Source organism: Rhinolophus sinicus, linkage group LG01 (genome assembly GCF_036562045.2).
Source record: "Rhinolophus sinicus isolate RSC01 linkage group LG01, ASM3656204v1, whole genome shotgun sequence".
NCBI lineage: Eukaryota > Metazoa > Chordata > Mammalia > Chiroptera > Rhinolophidae > Rhinolophus > Rhinolophus sinicus.
This window is the reverse complement of record NC_133751.1, coordinates 207,989,479-208,013,019: the sequence shown is the minus strand read 5'-3', so window position 1 is coordinate 208,013,019 and position 23,541 is coordinate 207,989,479. Positions and strand designations below refer to the sequence as shown.

The following is a 23,541-nucleotide window of genomic DNA, read 5'->3' as shown; positions in this document are numbered from 1 at the left end:
CTGGGAGCCGCTGCCGTCTCGCGTGCTGCCTCAGGCAGGGTTCACATCCATTCCACCCATAGCGGGTTGTTTCATCCCCTTCCCATTCAGTGACTGGGTTAGTGATTGAAAAATCACATCGTTTCCTATTTGTTTGCATATAGGAAATAAATAAATTGTGAAATTTATTTGTGAACATGTTGAGTGAAAGTGGGACCTGGTTGGGGGGACGGAGCAGGGGTTCACTTCCCAGGAGATGTAAACTTGCTGTCACTTCCCAGTCAGGGTTTGAGTGTTCAGTTCTGTGGCCCCCAAAACCTCATACTTACTCTGTCTTCGTTCCAAAGGTGTCCTCCTTTTCTTTGTCACTATGTTCGCGCTGTTTTGCTGCACTAATCCTGATCTTTGCGTGTTGTAAACTTGCGTCTTTTTCCCTTTCCAGTGGAACACATGGGGGGGGGGGGACGACTAATGAGTGTCCCATTGAGGCTACAGATGTGTCCCTCTCTGTCCCCATGGTATTGCCATCAGCCTCAGCAGGTTTCCATTGTTATCATCCTGCATTGTCACGTGTACTGGCGGGGGGCAGGCGGGACAGGTGTGGGACAGGAAGGGGACAGGCAGGGACAGCCGCACCTTCTCGGCAGGGCTCGGTGCAGCTGATGCTGTGCCTATAGGGCCAGCTTCCCAGGATGTCGGACTTCAGAAGGGCCGTGGGGCTCTCGCCTCGGAGCCACCTGTGCGGAGCCGACTCTTCTCAGGGGCCCACGTTTGTACTGTGTGAGGACATAACTGAAGGGCAGAGCTCAGGCACAGCCAGTGTGCTCGCTTAGGGAGCAGCAGGCTGGCGAGTGATGACTGCGGGTGACAGGACACAGGCACCCCCGCACGTGGCCTTGTACCTGCCCTGTGGTACGTGTGTGCCGTGTGCCCATCGGCGAGATCTGCGGGGTCTACGTGCACGTGGCTCGAGCCTCCTCCCAAGAACACGCTCTGGGCAGGAGCTCGGCTCTGCACACGTGACCTGGCGGGAGCCCGTGAAGGGCATCGCCCCATACGGGCCTGATGGTATAAAGCTGCCCCCGAGAGGATGGGGGGCAGTCGTCCCTGTCCTGTGTCCAGGACACTGAGCTGGGTGCTGCCAGCCCCAGAGGGGCCACAGCTGAGCCCGAAGGCCTGGAAATGGCTCCTTGGTGGGTCCCCTCAGGGCCTTGGAGTCGCCCGACCCTTGTTGAGCCTGCAAACTCCACATTGTGGTTGTGATATGCGCGTACACACACGTATTGATGTGTGCTTGTGTGTCCATGTGCATGGTGATGGTGCTTGGACAGTTCCATCTGTTAGTAAAGTAAGTGCTGATGTGGAACTTACGAGTGTTTTCTAACTGAAAATCTCCACAGCAACATCTGAGCACAGAGTTGCTTGCAGCTGAGGGAGTGGTGACCGTCCCTCATGTCCCCTGCTGGGGTGCTGTTTGCTGCTTTCACAGCAGCTAAAATCCACCCTTCCACCTGGTGGTTTCTTTGTTCCTCTCATTTTCGGGGGCTCAGGAGGGATGGCGCTCTCAGGTGTCTGCTGGAGCTTGTCCTCCCGCCGGCCCTGGGGCCCCCGTGGGCCTCTCACAAACGCCGAGGTGTGTCTCCCTCAGAACCTTTCATTTCCCCACTGTGATCTGACCTTGTTTGTTAATGGTGGGTGAAAAACATGGAGACCTTTAGCTCTCACACCCTGGTTTATAGTTTCCTGAGAAGTCTTACTCCCTTTGGTCTGTCACAGCCTTTGAGGGGCCTAACCTTTGGAACAGGAGACTGGGTGGTCGGCTGGCCACCCCATCACCACCAGGGCCCCCACCGCCCTCCAGGTGCTTCTTAGTGAACGGGAGGCCCGTCTCTCCCGGTGATTCTCGAATAAGGCTTGTTTGTGTTTGTGCAAATGCTTGGTAAAAGTAAGTGCGTGTAGAGTGTTTTGATTCCTTTTTATGATAAGTCAGAATTCGGAGAGAGAATTTGTTCACTTCACGTGACTATCTTTCTCCTTGACCTATGGCATATTTACTCACCATCTTTTCACAGTTGCACTTCACCCTGAGAAGCTCTAAACCTTCCTCCAATCTCTGCCATCTCCTGGCTTGCCTGCTCTTTTTGAGGTGCAGAGCCGGGCTGCTCTCTCCGAGACGGCCTCTGCCCATCCCTGGGAGAGGCTCAGGCCTGGAGGGGGAGCTGTCAGCTGCCTGGCCCACCCTGGCCACTTCCTGGCCACCGGGAACTGTGCCTCCTTCCAGCGCTCATTCGTACCTTGTGAGACGAGCTCAGCGGAGGGAGTGAGTGAAGAATTAGGCAAGGTGAAAATTGACAGTCGAATGAATATTTTCTGATCATTTTGGTAAACAGTAGATTTAGTTCAGATACCATATTTCTCCAAAAATAAGACTAGGTCTTATATTAATTTTTGCTCCAAAAGATGCATTAGGGCTTATTTTCAGGGGATGTCTTATTTTTTGATGTACTATAATCTACATTTATTCATATACAAAAATCGACATTTATTCAAATACAGTCGTGTCATGTTCTTCTGGAACATCGTCATAACTCTCCAAACCCTGAATTCCGGCTTGAATTTCTTGCGACTCCATTTCCTGTAGAAACATTGGCCTCAATCTCTCATGTCCAGCAATAGAGCTCTCCTTAAATGAGCACTTCTTGTCCATGTCGCTGCTCGTAGTGCATTGGCAACACAGCTGTCAGTGATCTTATCCCAGGAATTCTTCACCAAGTCACGACCTCTTGCAGGCGAGGCTTCACGAAGTTTCCACACTGATTTGTCTCCATTCTATTTTCAATGTAGTCATTGATTTCCACGTGCAAATCGTCCCTGAATGGCTTGTTTATTGCAGTATCAAGAGTCTGGAGATAGGCAGTCATTCCTGCGGGAATCATTATTTGGTCTATTCTTCTCTCTGCAAGGAAGTTCTTCATGTCTTTAGCGCGGTGAGTGCTGGCTGAATCCCAGACTAGCAGACCTCTTTGGCCACCTCGCAAAACAAGGGGCAGCATTAAATTGACCCACTTCCTTATAAATGCTTGCGTGCACCAGGCTTTTTCGGTTTCAGCAACATAAATGCCTGAAACATGTTCAACCTTATCTTTCTTGCCTTTAGGGATGATTAGAGGTGGGGCTTTCTTTCCTCCAAATTGCCGAAATACAGGTGACACGTGCACTTGCGTAACCAGTGGAGGGAGTGTAGGTTGACGAGGCACCCCTCTGATCAACTGTCGTTTGAGATCCTTGGCCCATAAACATCCATAGCAATCATGTTGGAGGGTTGGTATTTAGGAAAGTCGATGCCATCGACAAAGGACTTGAAGGCAAGTGCACGTTTAATAACTCCAGTATCTTCCACCTTGAACAGTGTTCTCGATCTTAGAGACAGTTCATATCGCTGAAGGAAGCCATCCAGCCAGTGTTGTGCTGCTTTGAATTCTTCTGGGGATATTTCTAACTGTGGTGCCATTACAAGGGCAAATGCTTGAATATCAGCCCTGAGCACAGCCAAAACCTTTGCTCTCCTGTCGGCAATCCATTCACAGGTGATGTCTTCCAGCTCAGGAAATACTGGTTGCCGACCTGATCCACACTTGTGCTTCTTAGCATTTCCCTCGTCCAGCTCTTGACTGAGGTTATTGTACTCTGCTCGCCATTTTTGGACCATTCGGGGATCCAACTTCTCTTTGCAGAAAGCCGTAAGATCCTTGCCCCGGGAGTCCTCCACGATTCCTTTCTTGTACTTGATGGAATAGCTCTTTCTTTTTGCACTCATCTTGTCTGGGGGTCAAAATATTCCCTTTAAATCTACCATTAAATCAAGTGTTAATTGAAGACTTACGAGACAGGAGTGGCAACAAAATAATGATAGTTAAGAATCATGGTCCCCACAAAAGCAACAAAAAATTGCAGGCACCAAAATTGAGAAAACGTTTCTTTATTTCACACGAGTGCATTAAGTACGTCCGTTACAACACACGACGTGTTGAATTATGAAGATTCATATTAGACACAACCACGTCCGTTTGTTATTAAGTGCACACATTATTCGTGCGTTGTGTCTGTATTCTGATTGGTCATTCGGCAGTAAGTCTCGAGTTCATCTGTTTACATAAGCGTTTGTTTACCTCTCGCCCAAAGGCACCCGCTTGGGTATTTACAAATACTTAATTATAATCTATAGCATCATTAATTTAAGTATTAGTATCAATAATACCATTTATATTTAATTGTACATTAATATTTTTATTTTATAATTTAATACGTCTGTCGTGTGTTGCAATGGATGTGCCAAATGCGTCCGTCTGGCTGACGATCTTAACTGGGGCTTATTTTTGGGGTAGGGCTTATATTACGAGCATCCTGAAAAATCATGCTAGGGCTTATTTTCCAGTTAGGTCTTATTTTCAGGGAAATACGGTAAGAGAGAAAATGCTAATATATGCTTGGAATTCAAGGATAGCTTGTAGTGTGGTACATAGTGTTTTGAAAATTGCTTGGTGATCTTTGTCTTTTTTGGAAAATGCCTTCATTCTTAGATGAGATGGCATTTGAAAGACTGTACGTTAGGAATTACTGTCTAAAAGTCCAGAAGCTAGAAACAATGAGTACTGTAGACTTGGTGTTGAAAACTGACCCACTGACCTCGAGTAGCCTCTGGTCCTTGGCGGAGGGAGAGGCTGGTCAGGGTGACGCAGGAGGCCTGTGCCCAGGAGCGAGGCCCTGGGGAGGGGCCGCCATCTGCTTCTTCCCGTCCGTCGCCCCGTCGTGCCCGCGTGGAGGCGGAGGGCTGCGGTGCACATTCCCTTTCGGCTGAGAGCCCTGGTTGGCGTAGCCACTCACACCCTCATGGCGCTCGCCCTGAGGAAGTGCTGCGGAGCTGTGGTTTGATGTTTCCTGCCTGTGGCTAGTTTCTTGAGTGTGCGAGTTTCTCTATAGCGGCTGCAGTGTGGAGAGCCCTTCCGTGAACAGTTACAGATTTTTGCTGCCTTCGCGGCATGCTGAGGGGTTTGGGAAGTGTTTGCTGACCGCTGTGTTGTGGAACCGTGGGTGGCGGCTGGGCTGTGGTGGAGCCCTGGCGGCCCTGGCAGGGGCTGGCCGGCACTAATGCATTTCAGACGAGCTGTTTCCCAATGAGTGTTCAGCTCTGACCTGGAGGGGCCTGCGTGCCCCCACCGAGGCCAGCGAGAGTGGGACAGCCTGTCCAAATTGGGACAAAGACCCAGAAGTGGTGGCTGCCCAGTTGGCTTTCACTCTTGCACCAGGGGCTGCCCGAGGCACCTGGGAAGAGCCCAGCAGTTGCCTTTGTGGCTTTGAAGGCTGGTGCCCAACGTGGCCGACGTGAGGCTGTTCTTTGTCTTTAGGAGGCTTGTTTCTGAGTGTGCGTCCCTGGCTTCTAGGGAGGAGGGAGTTTTTTTTGAAACCACACCCATTGACAGCTCAGAGTGATTTCCTCATAAAAGTCGTTTGCATTTACTGTGAAATCACAAGTTTGAAAAGGAAGTGATCTGTGTTCCGTTTATGAAAACTAGAGCATTTTTCTCTGAGAGGCTCCTTGACCCTTGGGCGGTGTTAGCATACCTGTGTGGGGAGGGCCACTTGTCACCAGGGGCCTGGGCCTGATGTCCAGGTTGAGGGGGCAGCGGGCGGGCTCACAGCAGCCGAGGGAGGTGGGCGGGCTGCAGGGTCACTCTGGTTCTCGGCTTCAGTGGGCCCTCGGTTTCTAGGCTCGCCCCAGTGGCCTGTGCCCCGGCCCCCATGTTTGGTCTCGGTCTTCTGGGCGGTGGCAGAGGGAAGTCTAGCCAAACTGTTCTCTGAACCTGGAAAGGTCTGAGGCAGCTTCCAGCTGTGGACAAAAGAAAAACAAATTGCCACAAACAGTGTGAGTGTGTCCCCCTCAGTGTCATTCCAAGTAGGATAGTGAGGAAAGGGGAGGTGTTGCCACAGCCCCCCACTGAGCATGGCTGGCAGTCCCCTGGCCCCCACACGGGCATTGACACCCCACCAGGCCTGGAAACTGTGCCCCTCTTTTCTGTGGGACAGACGGGGACAGAGGTGCTTACGAAGGGCTCTGAGTGCCACCGAGAAGTGCCGATTTGTTCTTCCTCCCACAGCACTGGCTCCCTCTCCCCCCTGCAGGTTGGGGTAGGCGTGGAAGGCCAATATCGTTTGACAGTCCTCTGTTGGCCACATAGGCTTAGAAGGGCCTTAGTTCATCCGCAGGCCGTTTTTCTTATTCTGTTACGTGCGGTTGGCTGTCCTGTGTGTGCCATGGGCAGCCACATTTCTTTTTCCAAGATAAACCATCTCCTCTGCTGAGTGGCCTTCACAGGAGTCTTGTATTAGCACATTCTTAACAGACATTTAAAAACCCACCCAGCAAACCCAGTTCCTGCCCCCACGCTCTTTCGGCCTTTTACTCATAGACGTAAATTGCACTGGAGATGCCTGTGCTTGAATTTGCAAACCGAAGCCTAATTTAACCTTTCATGATGCTCCAGGGTCTTGGCTGAAGGCGGGCTGAGCTGATGGAGGGGCGTGTAGACGACGGCGCTGGGAAGCCCTGCGTTCCTTCTCTGGGTTCCAGCCAGAGGTGTGGCACGCGCCCATGAGTGGAGGGCTTTGGGAAATGTGAAAGGCAGGGGGTACCTCAGGCCAGGCCAGGCTGACCCCTGAGAGCTGCCCCTGCTTCTCAAGGTTGTGTCTCCTCTCAGCCTCTCTTCACACAGCCCCTCCTTGGGACCGCTGGACAGCCACGCTGGATGGTGGCCGGGCGGTGATGCACACGTCACTGTCTCTTGCGAATCCTTTCAGACGTGGTTGATGCCCTCCAGGGCCCTGCCGACCCCCTGCCTATTGGTCTGCCTCCCCCGTGCCCTCCGCACCCTTCTAGAGCAGTCTGAGCATGCACCAGCCTTCTTCCTCTTCACTGGCTCCCCACTAGCACTGTCACGGGCAGGCAGGTGCCCCACCAGCCCCAGCAGCCACGTGCACGTCGGTGCCAAGGGCTGCCCTGCTGGGGAGCTGCCATGTGCTATGGCCAGTGCTCTGAGGGCAGGCTCACCTGTGAGCGGTGGGGGCCGGGCGTTCTAGCCTGTGGGCATCGGAAGCGCTGTCAGTGGCCCTGTGTCATTGGAACAGCTCTGATTTCTGGGCGCAGACGCTGAAGAAATGTGGCGGTGTGTGCGACAGGCATAGAAGCTGTCTGTGGAGGCCAAGCTCTCAGCCCTCAGTCCCAGTGTCTTCGTGTGCAGAATGGGCCCCTCACCCACGGGGGCTTTTCCTGGGGGTTTACGTGAGGCCATTTGTGGGTCATGGGCTTCCAGAGCGTCCGGGGGTGTGCTGACCTTTCAGTGAGGGAGCCCGCTCCTAACCTGACGCTTGTCCAGCTCACCATGGCAGAGATGCAGACGGTTTTGGAAACAGGCTGTCCAGTTTCCACAGTGTGTCGGGGCAGGCCTGAGTCCTTCCCCTGCACTTGGGGACTGGGGGTGTCCTCGTGTGGCCCCGCACGCCTGGGCATCCCTCTGCGGGTGTGCTGGGCGTGTGGCCTTGGCTGTGGTGAGGCTGAGGGCTGGCGCTGGCTCAGTATGGGGACAAGCCGTAGCGCTCAGCGCTCCAGACACCGCAGGGCAGGGTGGCTTGTGTAATACGCGCGGGCATCACGTCATCTCCGACGGGCCGGCAAGGGACAATGGGATCTGAGGAGGGCCTCGTCTAATTAGACTTTAATCTCTGGCTTCACAAAAGCCCCTCTCCTGTTCCTCCTAATCATTTTTAAAATCACAAGGAAAATCCACCCCTTCCATTTAGAAATCCACCGAGAACCAAATTGCTGCTCTGGCTCTAAAGTATGTGATTGTGGTCTCTGGTATTAAACCCCAGTTCTTGTAATTCCACTAGAATTCTGTCTCCCGTCGTGGAAACCTGGGATTCCCACTCAGGACCTGACACTGTCTGCTGACACACCTCCTGGCGGCCTCGGGGCACCAGCAGGACTCCCTTTCTCCTCACAGACCCGCGGCGCCTGTGTCTGAAGACTTCAGGGGAAGGTGCCGTCCCCAGGGCTGGGACCTCACGAAGGGGACTGTCCCTGCAGCGCTGTCGTGGTCCCCGGTAACCCTGATTTGGGCCCCTGTGGACGCAGGCTTCCCCTGGTGTGCTGCCTGGTTGGGGGGAAGCTGCCCCTCCTTCCGGTTAGGGCAGTGAGGGAGGGTGCTGGTGGCGTCACGGTTGGAGGCGGTCGCCCTCTGAGAGCGGCCAGCAGCGCACTGTGACCGCCCTCCTGCCCGTCTGGGGTAACAGCCACTGTCTCTCTCACTGGTGCCCTTTTAGGCAGCTGCCTCTGCTTTTCCGCAGGGGCGCTGGCAGGGAGGACAGCGAGGGCCGCACTTGGCCTCTTCTCTATGCTCCTCAGGCTGTGAAAGGGACCGAAGGCTCTCCCTGCAGAGCTGGTGGTCCTCGGAGAGGCTGCAGCGGGGGTCCCTGAGCCACTCAGCTAGCCACCAGGTGTCGGGTTTGGTTGCAGTGGAAGAGTTTCATAGTAGTGTCTCAGAATGTCACACGGAGCCAGGAGCCCTCGAGGACGCCGTGCCCAGGTGTGCTGTCATCCTGGGCCACCCTGGGAGCTTGTAAGAGCCATGGCGGCAGTGCGGGTGTCCCAGGGGTCGTCCCGTTTCTGGTGTGGTGACCTGTCCTGCCCCCATTTCTGGAGCATCTTGTAGGTCTTGTGTGTGCTCAGGAGTGAGTCAAGCTTCTAAAATGAATCCTGCTTATCAGCAACTGTCCCCATGCACATGTGCTGTTTTTCTATGTCCCGTAGAGGGTGGGCTGCACGAAATGCATCCCCTCCGACCCCAACCCCAGCACACACGTGCAGGAGCAGTGCACACAACGGCCCCGAGAAAACTTAGTGTGACACTGAGCTTCAGCGTGTGGGGTCCGGCGTTCCGAGACGGGTGGGGGGGGTGCTCAGGTTATCGGACGGTGGGCAGCCCTTCTCCGACCAGGCGGCAGAGTGGCCCTGCCCTCCGCACTGCGAGTGGGGCTTTCCTTGTGGCTGCTGCAGGGTAGCGTGCCCGGACGTGTAGGTCACCACTATGGAAGGTTCAAATCGATTCCAGAAGAGAGAAAATGCATGGGCCCTTGAGAGGGTGTGGCCTGGGCATCCCAGGGGTCTCTCCAGGACGTGGACCGGAGCTGGCCTCGGGTGCTGGAGGGTGGGAAGGGCACACCCACAGGCTGGGAGCAAGGTCCCTGTCAAGTCTCAGGTCAGTGCCATCACGGCCAGTGGAGTCACCTGAGTGGGTCGCAACCAGCTTAAAACGAGTTAGAACAGAAAAGAGCAACTTGCACTAAGAAGGGTCAGTTGCTGTGCGGTGAGACTTCTGGTTGTGTCTGTCTGTCGGTGTGTGCTGTGTCCCCACCAGAAATTATGTGCCATGGGTCATGGTCAAGAAGGGTTCAAGCTACTGTTTTAGAAAGATGACTCTAGCAAGGGTGTAAAGTGGATTAGGAAGAGAAGGATGGGTGGGTGGCCAGGAGAGGTGGGGGGTCCCGTGAGCCAGGAGTCTGGAGGCCAGGCCAGGGCAGTGACCCCTACTCATTAGGTCTTCTACTCCCTTCAGCCACACTTCCTTCTTTCGTGCCTGGAAGTCTTCACGTTTTTTGTTAGACGTATTCCTGGGTATTGATACTTTTTAATGCTGTTATCATTGGTGTCTATTGGTAATTTTTATTTTCTTGTCTTGCTGATATACAGAAATACAACAGATTTTTGTATATTGATCTTTATTTGACCTTGCTGAATTCCAGTACTAGCTGTAATTTCTTTTGTATTTCCTATGCGCTCAGTGCAAATGTTGACAGTTTCCGTTTTTTGTGTGTGTTTTTTTTAAAAATATATTTTTATTGGGGAAGGGGAATGGGACTTTATTGGGGAACAGTGTGCACTTCCAGGACTTTTCTCCAAGTCAAGTTGTTGTCCTTTCAGTCTTAGTTGTGGAGGGCGCAGCTCAGCTCCAGGTCCAGTTGCAGGGGGCACAGCCCACCATCCCTTGCTGGAGTCGAACCGGCAACCTTGTGGTTGAGAGCCCACGCTCCAACCAACTGAGCCATCCGGGAGCTCAGCTCAAGGTGCCGTGTTCAATCTTAGTTGCAGGGGGCAGAGCCCACCATCCCTTGCGGGACTCGAGGAGTTGAACTGGCAACCTTGTGGTTGAGAGCCCACTGGCCCATGTGGGAATCGAACCGGCAGCCTTCGGAGTTAGGCACACGGAGCTCTAACCGCCTGAGCCACCGGGCTGGCCCGACAGTTTCCGTTTTGCCTTTCCATTTCTTACGTCTCTTCTTTTCCCCGCCTTGGTGCTTTAGCTGGGCATCAGCCCACTGCCTGAACCTGGCGGTTCTTGCCTGGCTGCTGACCTCGGAGGGAAATCGTCGCTGTATCACTGTTGACGAGATGTCCGCTCTGAGCTTCTGTTTGTGTTTGGAAGTTCCCTTTATCCAGTCAGTGTTGAGGCTTTCTGTTCCTTGTTTCTTGTGAAGTTTTCTTTTCATGAATGTATGATGAATTTTGTCAAATGCTTCTCTTGTCTCTGTTGAGATGATACAATTTTTTTCTTTATCTTGTTAATGTGGTTATCACACTGATTAAAAAAAAGCTAAAGCATCCTTTCATTTCTGAACCGAACCTGCACTGACCAAGGTGTAGTATCTTTTCTATACATTGTTGGATTCAGTTTCTAGTACAGTGGTACCTTGGTTTTCAAATGTAATCCGTTCCGGAAGGCCGTCCAAGTTCTGAAACGTTCGAAAACAGCTGACAGCTCGGCCTCAGGATCTTGCGCTCAGCGGAAGCCGCGTGACATGTTCGACTTCCGAGGTGTGTTCGAAAACCGAAGCATTTACTTCTGGGTTTACGGCGTTCATAAACCGAAATGTTCGTCAAGGGAGACGTTCGAAAACCGAGGTACTACTGTATTTCATGATTTTTGCTTTTTTGTTAATGAATTTGAATTGTAATTATTTTTCTTGTAATTCTCTTGTCAATTTTTCACATCAAGGTAATGCTACCTCATGAAACAAGTTGAGGAGTGTTTCCTCTTTTTATATTCTGGGTGATTTTGTAAGTAAGTTTGGAATAATTTCTTAATTGAAGTCATCTATGTCTGAGTCTTCTTGGCAGGGTAGTTTTAAATTACAGATTATATTTCTTTAAAAGTCATTGGGCTGTTCAGGTCTTCTATTTCTTCTGATGTCAGTTTTGGTAAATTGTGTTTTACTATTTTATCAACGTTTGCATAAAGATTTTCATAAGCTCCCCCTGTTTAGCACAGTTTCTCCACCTTGGCACCGTTGCCATTGGGGGCAGTTAACGCTTTGCTGTGAGGGGCTGTCCTGCCCGTGACAGGATGTTCGCCATGTGTGGCTTCCGCCTGCTCGATGCCAGTTCCGGGCCCGTCTCCAGTCGTGACAACCAGACTGTTTTGTTTTTTATCAGTCTCACCAGAGGTCTTTCCATTTTCTTAGTCTTTTAAAAGAACCAACTCTTGGTCTTGTTAATCCTAACTTTGTATCTCTTTTCTATTTCAGTAGTTTTTGCTCTTTATTATTTTATTTTACTTTCTTTGAGTTTAACTTGCTATTCTTTTCTAAATCCTTGAAATAGAACCTTAATATATGCATTTTAAGGACACCTTCCTCTCAGCATGGCTGTAGCGTTTTGGTTGTTGTCTGTGGTGAGACTCAGTCAAAGGCCCTGTTCCCCCTGTATGTGGACTTGGGGTTTGGAAGAGGCATCTTCATCCATCAAACATTAATGCTCAGAGTGTATTTTGTTAAAGACAAAATCCTTTTCTGTCAGACTTGTACGACTCAGATGATTAGCAGTGTATGTGGGAAAATTAATCAATTTGAAATGAAATTAATAACGAAATTAATTATTAAGGGGTGCGGTTAGAGGTTTAGTCTGCTATTTACCTAAAGAATCATTTGTCCAAAAGGTATTTTGGAGTTTTAATGGCAAGTTTATGTGCAAGTATATTTTATCTGGAGGGACATCTGAAAGTATTAAGTTCCCCTCCTTGTTAAGAGGCTGTTCCATGCATATATTTGGTCTGGAGTGTCTGCATTCCATATAACGGAAGGGTCAGAGTGTTCCCAGGTGCTCTCGGTTAGGTCGATATTTGGAAGTAGACTATATTTGAAATCTGAAGGACCTCAGGTCAGTTTTTTTTAACATTATCTGTTTCCTCATTTGTAGCCTGGTTCATGCATCCATATCCATATCCATATCCATTCACATCCATCCATCCACCCATCCACCCATCCCACCACCCAGTCTCTACTATTGCTGAACTAGTCTTTGTTTTAGGATCACGGATATAGAAACTATGAGGACTTGGCACCTGTTAGAAGCTCTTGATCTTGTGGCACAAGCAGAAGAGTACTAGTCAGTTGTTCTTAGGACCTCAGTGTTAGCAAGGAGCCTTTGGGATTGCCACTGTCGTCTGCAAGAGGAGGACGTGCGGGGTGAGGCAGAGCTTTCTGAGGGAGCCAGCCTTGGTTCTGGGTCGGGCAATCTCGTGGTAGCCTGATGCCACCCAGTTTTTCCTTTCCAACATGTGTTCTTCTTCTGAGTATATTTTTCCCAGCAAAGGAATAGATAAAAAGCAATTCCAAGTTTCTCCTTAGTCAAAACTATTACACAAGAAAATCCCACACACAATGCCAAACCTTTCCAGAAGTGAATGCCGGAATTCATTCTTGGTTTTGTTTCTGTCTTGCCTTAAAACTGAAGAAGCCTCCAGGCACTCGGCACATTTGCTTTCTCTCTCTCTCTTGAGCGAACTCCTTTTGTGACTCGGGCTCTCTGGAAACCTGTTTCAGACGCGAGAAAGCAGCTGGAACACACTTGAGCTGCTGGGCACAAACTGCAAAGCGATGGCACTGACTGCAACACAGATGCTGTTTGCGTTTAAATAAAAGACAAACACAATATTTGCATTAATAGAGACCTTTGCAAAAGTATTTGCATAACGTGGTTTATCTTTTGCCAAGCGCTGGTTACTGAACTAATTTCTGATAGCAAAGGCTAAGCAATCTTTTGCTGATTATTTCTCAAAAATAGTTGCTTTTGCACAAGGGTAGCTGATTTCAGAGAAGGGCCCTCCAACATGCAGATGTGGTGTCAAGTGGAACACTGCGTTCATTGCTGTCAGTCATATTCTTGGTAGCTTTTTGCATTTAAAAGGACGATTGATGAACTGTTCTCTGTTCTCAGTGAAACTAGGCCTCTGCAAAGAGCTTTGTGAAGAGTTACTCAAACTGGGCCATACGTATTTCAGTGGTTGCCTCCTTTTTATAACAAGAAGAAGCCAGACTGTGGGTGTGAGTGCAATTTCAAGGACGTCTGTACTTCTTATTTCATTAATGCGGGCTGAATGAGAAGAGAAAGAGACCAGAGCAAAGGACAAATGCTGGTCTACCAAAGAGAAGGAGAGCCCAGAACTCTCCAGGATTTATGTTGTGAATCCTGCATAACGTTAAAAAATGAACGGAAATTTGGCCACAAGTTTCCTAGCTGTCAAAGCGAAGAGAGAATCTTGTTTATTTTTAGCATTTACATTGTTCTTCAAAGGAAACCAAGGAGTGTTTTAGACAGTGACTTTGAAACACACACACACACGTGAGGAAACAGGATTACACATAAAGAAAGTAGTCTCAGTAACTATAGGAAACTGTGTTCAGTACTTGTGTGTAGGTATTTACACGTTTACCTCACTCTTGCTTCTGGAATCTTACTCTTCCACTTTGAATGTGATTTTCTTTTCTCTGAAGTAACTCCTTAGTTGTTATTTAGCAATGGTTTCTGAGTGGGAAACAGTCTCAATTTTTCTCAAAAAATGTCTTTTTTCTTTCTTGAATGGTAGATTTGCTAGCTGGGTATAGAATTGTAGGTGACACGTGTTTCACTCAGCAGTTTAAAGATATTTTAGTGTCTCTGGATTTTTTTTTTTTTTTTTTTTTAAATGTTGTTGAAAAGGTAGCTCTCAGTTCCATGCTGTTTCTTCTTGGTAATTTGTCTTTTCTGTCTTGGTACTTCTATGATCCTGTCCATATTTGGTGGGTATTCTGATTTTTATTTTCTTTTTTTTTTTTTTGCAGTGTTTCTAGGTGTAGGTTTGTATTCACTTATCCTACTTGGGATTTAGCTTTTTAAATCTAAGGACTCCTTTATCTCTGGAATTCTGGAATGTTATTCTTTATTATCTGTATGAATAATACCTTTTCTGCATTTTCTCCATTCTTCAGGAAGTTACACTGGGTTTATGTAGAACCATCTCATTCTTTCATCCATGCATCTCTCCTCTGTCTTTTCCCCCTTTTGGGCTTCATTCAGGTGGGTTCTCTAGATCTGTTATTCAGTTCATTACTTTTGTCATTAGCTATATTTGATCTGCTATGTTCAGTTTTAGAAAATTCTTTTTAATGACTTTTTATTTCTCGCTTTCCAGGATTCCTGTCTTTTATTATAGCTTTTTCCTTCATTTAACATCTTACTTTTTAAAAATATGCATGTTTTATAATCTTTCATATTGTTTTAATATTTGTAGATCTTTTGGAGTAATTTCTCTGTTGTACTGGCTGATTCCAGCATAGTGGATTGTTTCCACGTTGCGTTTGTAATTTTCTGCTTTCACTGTAAGCTCAGCAGGAGGCTCCCCCCACCCCCTTCCCTGCCTTCATTCCCTCTTCCCTTCCTCTCATGCTTCCTCTTTTGGGATTTCTTGTGCCCTGGGCTGTGGCTGTGTCCCATGAAAGCCATTTTTCTTTCCTGGGGCTCTAGGGTTTCCCAAGCTCAGGACTAGTTTTCACCTTAATTTCTGGACTTAGGATTTCAGAACTGGTCACATGATGTGACCCTAGAAGCCACACCTACATGGGCACAGGCTCAGGGCTTCAGTTTCCCACAGGAGACACTTCCCAGCAACCCCCTCTGCCTCCCTGGCCTGCAGGGTGTTGTCGGTGCTGTTTTCACAGACCCAATAGCCCTTCCAGGGTTCTTTCCTTACGCAGGTGTCTCCATTCCAGCTCTCTGTCAGGACGAGTTCAGGCCACACCTGCCCAACGTGGGACCACGTCTGTGTCTTAGTGCACTTGATTCGAGTACTTTTTTCCTCTTCCCTCCGGGTAACTGGACTCTCTCTTTTAAGCTCAACTCTGTATATAAAATTGCAGCTGGATTTTTTTGTTTTGTGCTCACCATTTCCATGTTCTTGGCAGTGGGAGGGGAGGGGTCCTCCTGGACTAAGCCTAGCGAGGTTCAGGAATCTAAGTTGTGATGACTTTGCATATTGTTCAATCTGCGTTTTGGACTCTGGTAGGAGCTGTGTTTTCCCGAGCGTGACTGTGGTTTTTGCCACAGGTGTCCCTGTTAGTTCAGTACATCGGCCAACCCCCACAGGGTGGACCACTGTTGTTTCCAGTTCCTCTTTTCTTGTCGCTGAGTGAAAGGCTGGCCCCTCCTTCTAACTGTTTGTTTTAATGCCAACCAGTCGTAACCTGGGCCCCCCTAAGGGTGCTCATTTTAATTACAGATTGCCCTATGCCTAAGTAGTTGGACGTACTTGTCTACACAGGTGAAAAGCCAAGGAAATTGGTTATATAAAAAGGCTGCCTTTTGGGGTTTTGTCTTGGTGTGATTTCTAGATTTCCTTGGCCCCGTGACCCTACTCATTGTCACAAACAAATACAGTGGTTTGTGGTTTTCATCGGATTTGAATGTTGAAGACTGAAATGACTCTGTTCCAAGAATTGTAACGTCATGTGAGAAGGTGAGGCTATGCCATCAATTCAGGTAATCTATAAAGTAGGTAAACTTTGGGAATGAAAATGTCTCAGGATCCCATCTGCTCCATGCCCTGCCAGGTGCACGGGACACTTGGCTGAGAGGCGGCAGGTGTGGGGGCTTAGCCAGAAAGAGGCCCGTGTGGCCCGGTCCAGTGGGCTTTCATCAGGAAGCATTGGCGGGTGGTTTGCTTGTGGGGAACAGTCTGGAAAGTAAGAGTGTGCAGGTACGTGTGGGGGGTTTCGGGGAGAGAACTGATTTTATGTCTACTTTTTTCTTAATTCAAAAATTACTCTTATAAAACATAGAAGATAAGGGCTTATAGTCTAAAAACTTGGATATATCTGTTCTTAAAACTCTGGAGCTTTCAAAATTTGGAAAGGTTGTTTCAAAAGTCATTTTTAATGTCTTGGCTGTTTGGAAATTGTGCCCCTCTCCAGTTTGGCATGGGGCCACATCTGTCCTTTGGAGGAGAAGCAGGGAGGGCAGGCGGCGTGGGGCCACATCTGTTCTTCAAGCAGGGAGGGCAGGTGGCGTGCACTGGCTGTTGGCCAGTCCTCAAGAAGGACCTCCGTGGGACATTAGAGCTCTTGAGGCAAAAGCTACCCGTTGTTCAACCCTTTGTGCCTCTTGATTTTCTTGTTTAGTTACTGTGCAGACCTGGGAAGTAACCCACTGCTGACGGACATGCACGTCAGAGGCCCCGCTGGCGCAGCCCGGGTTTTCATGGCACATGCCGCTGCTGTTTGTTTGTGAGCAGGTCCCGTGAGCCAGGTGCCAGGCCAGGCGCCCACACAGTAGCCTGATCAGTCCTCCTGGTCCTCTGAGGGGAGGGGGATCATTTCACCCATTTTGCAGATGTGGAGAATGAGGCACAGACTGGTCAGGCCGTTTGTGTGACATCAGGGACACCTAGGAGTGGATCTGGGCTCTGCACTCCCCGCCAAAACCCCAGTGCCACCTGCCGCAGGTGACCGGGACTTCTCAGTGGTCGTGCGGAAACTGCAGGCTGGAAAGAATAAAAGGGACAGAAATCTGTGTCCTGTCACTGACATTAACATCTAACGGCAAATCGCTGCTCCTGTCAGTAGCTCTATTTTTAGAAGATTGAAGTAGAACATGATACAGTGCAATCGGTGTATTTTTAGAAACTGAAGTTGGTGTTGTGTAAAAATGGTTGTAAGAGGATTCGTGATCAGTTCAGTTAGTCTCGATTTGGGGAAGTTGCCATCTGTAGAGTAGATCATATTGTGTAACAGGCATGTAAGATTGGGCTCCGCAGGCTGCGGAGGAGCCAGGCGAGTGTGTGTGCGCAGCCTTCCCGAGGGAAGTGATGACACGAGACCCCGGGGACTGCGCGTGTCGCTCGGCCTGTGAACGTCCGCAGCCTGAGCAGTGGGAGAGCCGCGCGGCCCGAGGCCCCTGCGCGTGGGAAGCGGGTGGGCGCTGCGCGTGTGCGGGGTTCGCGGGGACCGGAAATCGTCTGCAGGTCTGTAAAATGCTAACCGCTGTGGCATGTGGGTGGCATGACTTGTGTGCCCCCATCTTTTTGTTATAAAAAATCATGTTTTAAAATTTTATAAAATAGATATAACTTAGGAAAAAAACAATGTGCATGTTATTAGGTGGTACAAAAATTTAAGCAGATACAACTTGAACTGCTTTAAAGCTTCTGACACAGACTCCGCTCTGGTTGCAGGTCCCCTTTCCCTCTGCCTGGCAGCCCTGTCTGTGATACTCTGTGCGGGCTCCAGGCTCCGGAACGAGCAGGTCCCTGGGGGCCCTTTTCAGACTTGTTGGCCGCTTGTCTGTTGATGTGGGCTTTAGATGAAATCTGGGTTACACACTGGAGGTACGGAGGTGAAGGGGTCCTGTGGGCTTTAGATAAAACCTGGGGTGCACACTGGAGGTGAAGGGGCCCCACGGGGCAGAGGAAGATCTTTCCATGACCCAGATCTGGCAGCTTCTCTCCCAGCAAAATTCATGAGACGGTGTTCTCTCGTCTTCCTTTCGCTACGACCTCTGGTGGCCTAACCCTAACCCTGACCCCTGGTGGCAGGGCCCTGCTGGGACATGACAGGCCGGCTCAGGCTTCCCAGCCAGGTGGTGGGCAGGTGCGTGGAGCATGGCAGCCTCCAGGGAGGGAGCACCTTTCCCAGCCACCTTGCGGTTGGGTCCCTTCCAACCTGCTTCCCCTGGGTGAAGATGTCAGGACATCCGACTGTCACATGTCTCTGCTGGTGGCGAGCACTGAAACCATTGCCTCTGGAGGCTTCCACGCCGATGAAACAGTACTTCCTTCTGTACCTACCCTGCTGCCCCTAGATAAGTGGCTGCAGGGAGGCTCAAGCCCTTGACAGTCCCCAAGCAGCAGATGGGGACAAGCAGCCACAGTGCGGAGCTGCCCTGGCTAAGCCACTGGGGAGGGCGGTTGGTTTTCAGGTCACACAGATGTGAGTTTCTTGTCACATTGGCACAGGCTGCAATTCATTGTCACTTCTACTGGTTCTGGTGAGGGGTCCACGGTCTTTGGGTGCATCATCAGGGTTGGACCCTGGGTGCTGGGGACAGCGCTGTTACCACGTGCATGTCCTCCCCGTGGCCCTCGGGAGCAGGGTGTGTGCCTCCACCAGCGTGGGGTTTCTAGCACGTGGTGCCATGTCTGGGGCACCCTTGGCTCCTGACACTGTTTGTCAGAGAAATGAAATTAACCCAGGGTGTTTGATTTGACCAGAGGACACCTGGTCATCCTATCGGGAAACATGTAGCAACGCGGATGGGACTGGGAGACGCCCCGCTCAGTGGTGCAAGTCAAGCCCTCCCCCTCCAGACAGGCTCTGTTCCGAAACAGCAACCTTGCACTTGGACAGACTTATCAGGAAGGGAAAACTAATCTGCAGTGGGGGAGCCAAGAGAAAACCAGTGTGAAGCACCAGCTACACAAGTGAAACACACTTTCACCGTATGTGTTTTAGGTTCTGTTTCCTGACGCAGGATTTCTGGGTGGAGTGTGTATCATGTAATATTAAGCTCTTACTTTCTTCCTTAGCAGCTCCACTAAAGAGATTAATAAATATTTCAGAGGACCCGGGCCCCACCCATCATGCTGCTGTCTGGATGGCAGAGTTGTTAAGGATGGGTGGGGAGCTGCGTCTGGATTAAAAACTGGCAAAGTGAGCGGAATAAGTGAAACTCAGCTACATGTTCACTTGAATTTTGAACCATTGACAAATCTTGAACATTTAGGTGCAATTGTTTTCTGAGACGGTCATAAAGTAACGATTAGAGGCGGTGTGGAAGTTCTGTTTGTCTTCCGAAGGACGAGGAGGTGCACCGGGTCGGTCAGTGGCGAGCCCTGCCTCCCCGATACCCAGCGCCTCCGCCAGCAAGCGCGGCTTTGCCTGCCACCCCGCCCCACGTCCTGTCCGTCCCAATGTGCTGATGATTCCGCTTCACACGAGGCCAAATGGACCACGGCTCCCAGCTCCATGGCTCGTGCCCTTGGACTCGCCCTGGACCTGAGAACCAGACTCCGGTTCTTCCTGCCTCCATCTCCCTCTTCAGGGCCCAGCCCTGCTTCATAGTCTTCGTGGCAGCAGAAAGAGCCCCTAAGGCAGAAGTCGGAACACGAGTCTCACGGTGGCCTCCAGTGCCTGTGGCTGTCCTGGTCCTGGAACCTGCCAGGCGTGTTCCAGCTCAGGGCCTTCGAACTTGTCCCCTCGCCTGGGACGCTCTTCCTGGGAGAGTTCACGCAGCTCCTTCTCACCTGTCACTCGGGTCTGCGCCCACGTCACCACCTCACGAGGGCCCTCCTCGGCCACTGTAGATAAAGGAGCAGTCCCCAGTCACATTCCTCGCACGTGGTGTTTATCTGCAGCCCGACACCACACAGCCTGCCTTGATGGGCCATCTCCTCTTCGCCAGTGGAGATGGGGTGCAGGGACTCTGTATCCCCAGAACTAGGAGTCTCTCCATCACTAGTTCAGTAAGATTTGATGAATGAATGAATAAATGATACTGAAACCGGAGGTCAAACGAGTCCAGGACTCGTGCTGCCTGCGCCGCTCGGCCAATAGACAGACACAGGAGTCGGGCCATAGGATAAGTGTTTATTACCAGAGCACGGGTGGTCTGAGATGGCAGCGGGTTTACACCTCCAAGAATTGCTTCATGTTCTCAGTCTGGCTGGGGGTATGTAAAGGGAAAGCTGTTCCTCCAGAGACTACATGACGGTCGCAGGGTCTGCACGGAGCCTGCCCTGTGCCAGGCGGTTCTCCTGTGGCATCGGCAGCCCAGGGACAGGGACGGGAGGAGCCGGAGACCATGGAGATTGTGACCAGTAAGCCTTAGGGTGTTAATCATAAGTTTAGGGCATTTCCTAAGACGGAACTGGGACTGGACTTTCCGAGGCAGGGGAAGAGCTATTGTTAAGCTATAGGCAGGTCAAGGAGAGGTGCGGCCCGGACGAGGCCCGGCCTCGCTGTGGGGTCCATCCGGGCCCCGCGTCAGTGTGAGATGGGCCTGTGGGTGAGGCGGAGACGCAGAACTGCAGAGTTGGCCCTGACCTTGATCAGGATGACCTTCTCTGTCTCTCTTACTTCATCTTTAAAATGGGGACAGGAAGATACTTCCGCCATTTGTTTCCCTGGTGAGGCGCAAACCAGCGAATGTGAGTGACGCAGCCTCATGCCCGGCCAGAGCCAGGGCCCAGCGCTGGCCGGCCGGCAGTTCTGACTTAGAAAGTGAATTTGTTGTTTAGTTCAGACCAGGTGTGGCCAGAACAACATTTTAGGAAAACTGACAGACTTTCAGTGACCTGAAGCGAACGCTGACCTGAAGGGCGCCCGGGGAGGAAGCCTCCCAGCCCCTCTGCCCGTCAGCCCGTCAGCCTGGACATTAGTTCTGGACATTTGTCTGACGATTCCCTGAGGGCCGAGTGTCTCCTGGGGCTGCTGCTGCTGGGGGTCAGCCCAGTGGCTGGAGGTCCCTCCGTGGCCGGCGTGGCCACGCATGACGCGAGTGTGCTGGGTGCCCGGTCACCTCTGAAACAGTCATTACAGGAAGGACCCGTTCTCTGTCCCCTGGACAAGAAATGCCTGGGAGGCCGGCGAGGCTGGGGGAAGGTGAGCGAGAGTCCATGTTCTGTCCCCTTCTCAGCATCACTGCTGTCCAGCCACACGTAACACACCTGCACGCACTTGCTCTGAGGCCTGTTTTAGTTGATTGTTACGAGCTACTGACACATTTCTCATGAGCTGTTTACTAACACGAAACTTCCCTCTCCGTCTTGCCCCTTAACCACAAACACCTTTCAGTTAAGTTTTGATGCTGAGCAGTGCGGAAAGGGCTGTGGGAGGGCGGCTCACCTGTCACGTGGCTGCAGTTGCTGGCTCACATTTTCAGAAGATGCCCCCTCCACCAGGTGGGATGGCACCGGTGTCCTGTGTCGCTGGGGCTCGCGCTGGCATCCTGCGTGCAGGTAGGGTGGCAGAGCATGTCCTCGGCCCTGCTCTGCAGCATGGTGTGTACTCCCTTTGTCCACTCTAAGACAGGAAACTGCGTCTGAGTTCTCACTAAAAATGGATGGAAGCCAGGCCGTCCATCATGGGTGGAGGGGGGGCCCTAAGCGCCCTGGGCCCCCTGGCCATGGCCTCCCATGCGGAGGTCTGCTCCTTCCAGCTGGCGGGCTGCATTCAGGTAGGAATCGTTCGTTAGGTGGCTGGGCAGGTAAGAAGACGGGACACCTGCGGAAGAGTGGTGATGGGCACCACGGAGGAGGTGTGCCTTTGGTTGTCCCAGATACGTAGGTGGGTCCGAGCGTTGGCCGAGCTGCGGTTATGTACGCGTAGGTATCAGAGTGGCTGACGTCTTTGCCCTAATGACCGTATTTTCTGTCCTCCTGAATCCATCCAGGGAACCTGTGCTGGGAACAGTTCTAACCCACCCGGCGGGATGCTCAGATTTGTGTGTGTCCTTTGGTGGGCTGCTGGGTACCTCTCATGCCCGGTACTCTTACACACTCGGGGACCTGCGGGGTGGCTCTCGTGCCTGGTACCCTTACACACTCGGGGACCTGCGGGGTGGCTCTCGTGCCTGTTACTCGTACACACTCGGGGACCTGCGGGGTGGCTCTCGTGCCCGGTACCCTTACACACTCGGGGACCTGCGGGGTGGCTCTTGTGCCTGGTACCCTTACACACTCGGGGACCTGCGGGGTGGCTCTCGTGCCTGGTACCCTTACACACTCGGGGACCTGCGGGGTGGCTCTCGTGCCTGGTACCCTTACACACTCGGGGACCTGCGGGGTGGCTCTCGTGCCTGGTACCCTTACACACTCGGGGACCTGCGGGGTGGCTCTCGTGCCTGGTACCCTTACACACTCGGGGACCTGCGGGGTGGCTCTTGTGCCCGGTACTCTTACACACTCGGGGACCTGCGGGGTGGCTCTCGTGCCCGGTACCCTTACACACTCGGGGACCTGCGGGGTGGCTCTTGTGCCTGGTACTCTTACACACTCGGGGACCTGCGGGGTGGCTCTTGTGCCCGGTACTCTTACACACTCGGGGACCTGCGGGGTGGCTCTCGTGCCCGGTACCCTTACACACTCGGGGACCTGCGGGGTGGCTCTCGTGCCCGGTACCCTTACACACTCGGGGACCTGCGGGGTGCCTGGAGGTTATTCCCTTCCCATGGGGTCATGCTCTCCAGAGCAGCTTGAGGATGACTAACCCATTATGTCCTCCCTGGGGCACACACATACCCTCCCAGGGGCAGGGACATCTGTTTTCAAGTGGCTGGGACATTTTCTCCTGGTTTTTCTGCATCGCTTATTGATGATTAAGCTAGACTGTGTCACTCGGTGGGAACAGTGAGAGCTGTCGCTGTGGTGTTGTCTCTCTTAGGGAGGAGGGGGAAGGACAGACGGGCCTGCAGGACCGGCTGAAAGCCTTGCTAAGAAGGCCCCTCCAGGAAACGTAGCCTCCGACCACAGAGCACAGAGCCTGGCTTTGTCTGACCCAGAACACTGCCGCCTGGACGCCAGCACTGCCCACCCGCATAGCTGTTTACTTTGCTCACTCCCTCATGTCCCCGCCCTCTCACTTGCTGCTCCGGGCTGTCCAGCTCTGTGCCCCAGCCAGGCCCCATGGGGACAGGACAGACCCCACGCCTTGTGCCCTCCGGCCGCTGCGTCTGTACTCCTCCTGCGGCTGTGGTCGGCGCTGTGTTCTCTCCTCGTTACCAAAGTTTTCTGGTTTTGTGGATCGAATCTCAAATACTAGGTGTGGGCGAGGCAGCGTTTCCCCACTTCTGGTGTTAGACATCGAACCTTGCCGGGCCTGTGAGATCAGGAAGCACTGACGGAGAAGCCCGCAGGCGAGGGCCCTGCCCACAGGGGCGGGGGTGTGCCATGCCTGCCCATGCTGGGCTGGCCCCTGTCCTCTGGTCACTGTCACAGCCCAGATGCCCAGGGCCTGCTTGTTGAGGAGTGCTGGCTGCACTGCTAGAGCTGGTCACACACCCAGGAGTGTAAGGAAGACAGTGAGGGGACTGGTCAGGCAGGTGAGCGCGTGATGCTGAGAGAGGACAGAGGCTACTGAATTGGCGGTGTCTGAGCCTTGTCTTAACCTTAGCATCTCTTGACATAGTTCTGTTACGATAAACTTCACTAC

The 23,541-nt window shown here is 51.7% G+C and overlaps 1 protein-coding gene across 6 annotated transcripts in view; it reads left to right on the top strand.

The window, feature by feature from the left end:
* The window catches only part of HDAC4 (histone deacetylase 4), a 288,740-nt gene that overhangs the window by 113,835 nt on the left and 151,364 nt on the right, over window positions 1-23,541 (top strand). Inside the window, exon 1 of one of the 6 annotated variants that reach the window (XM_019711709.2) lies at window positions 17,117-17,360. The exons of the other annotated variants lie outside the window; for them this stretch is intronic. The gene's annotated coding sequence lies outside the window, so the exon portion shown is untranslated. Of the gene's footprint in view, window positions 1-17,116; window positions 17,361-23,541 lie in introns of those variants that run through there. 6 annotated transcript variants of the gene reach the window in all.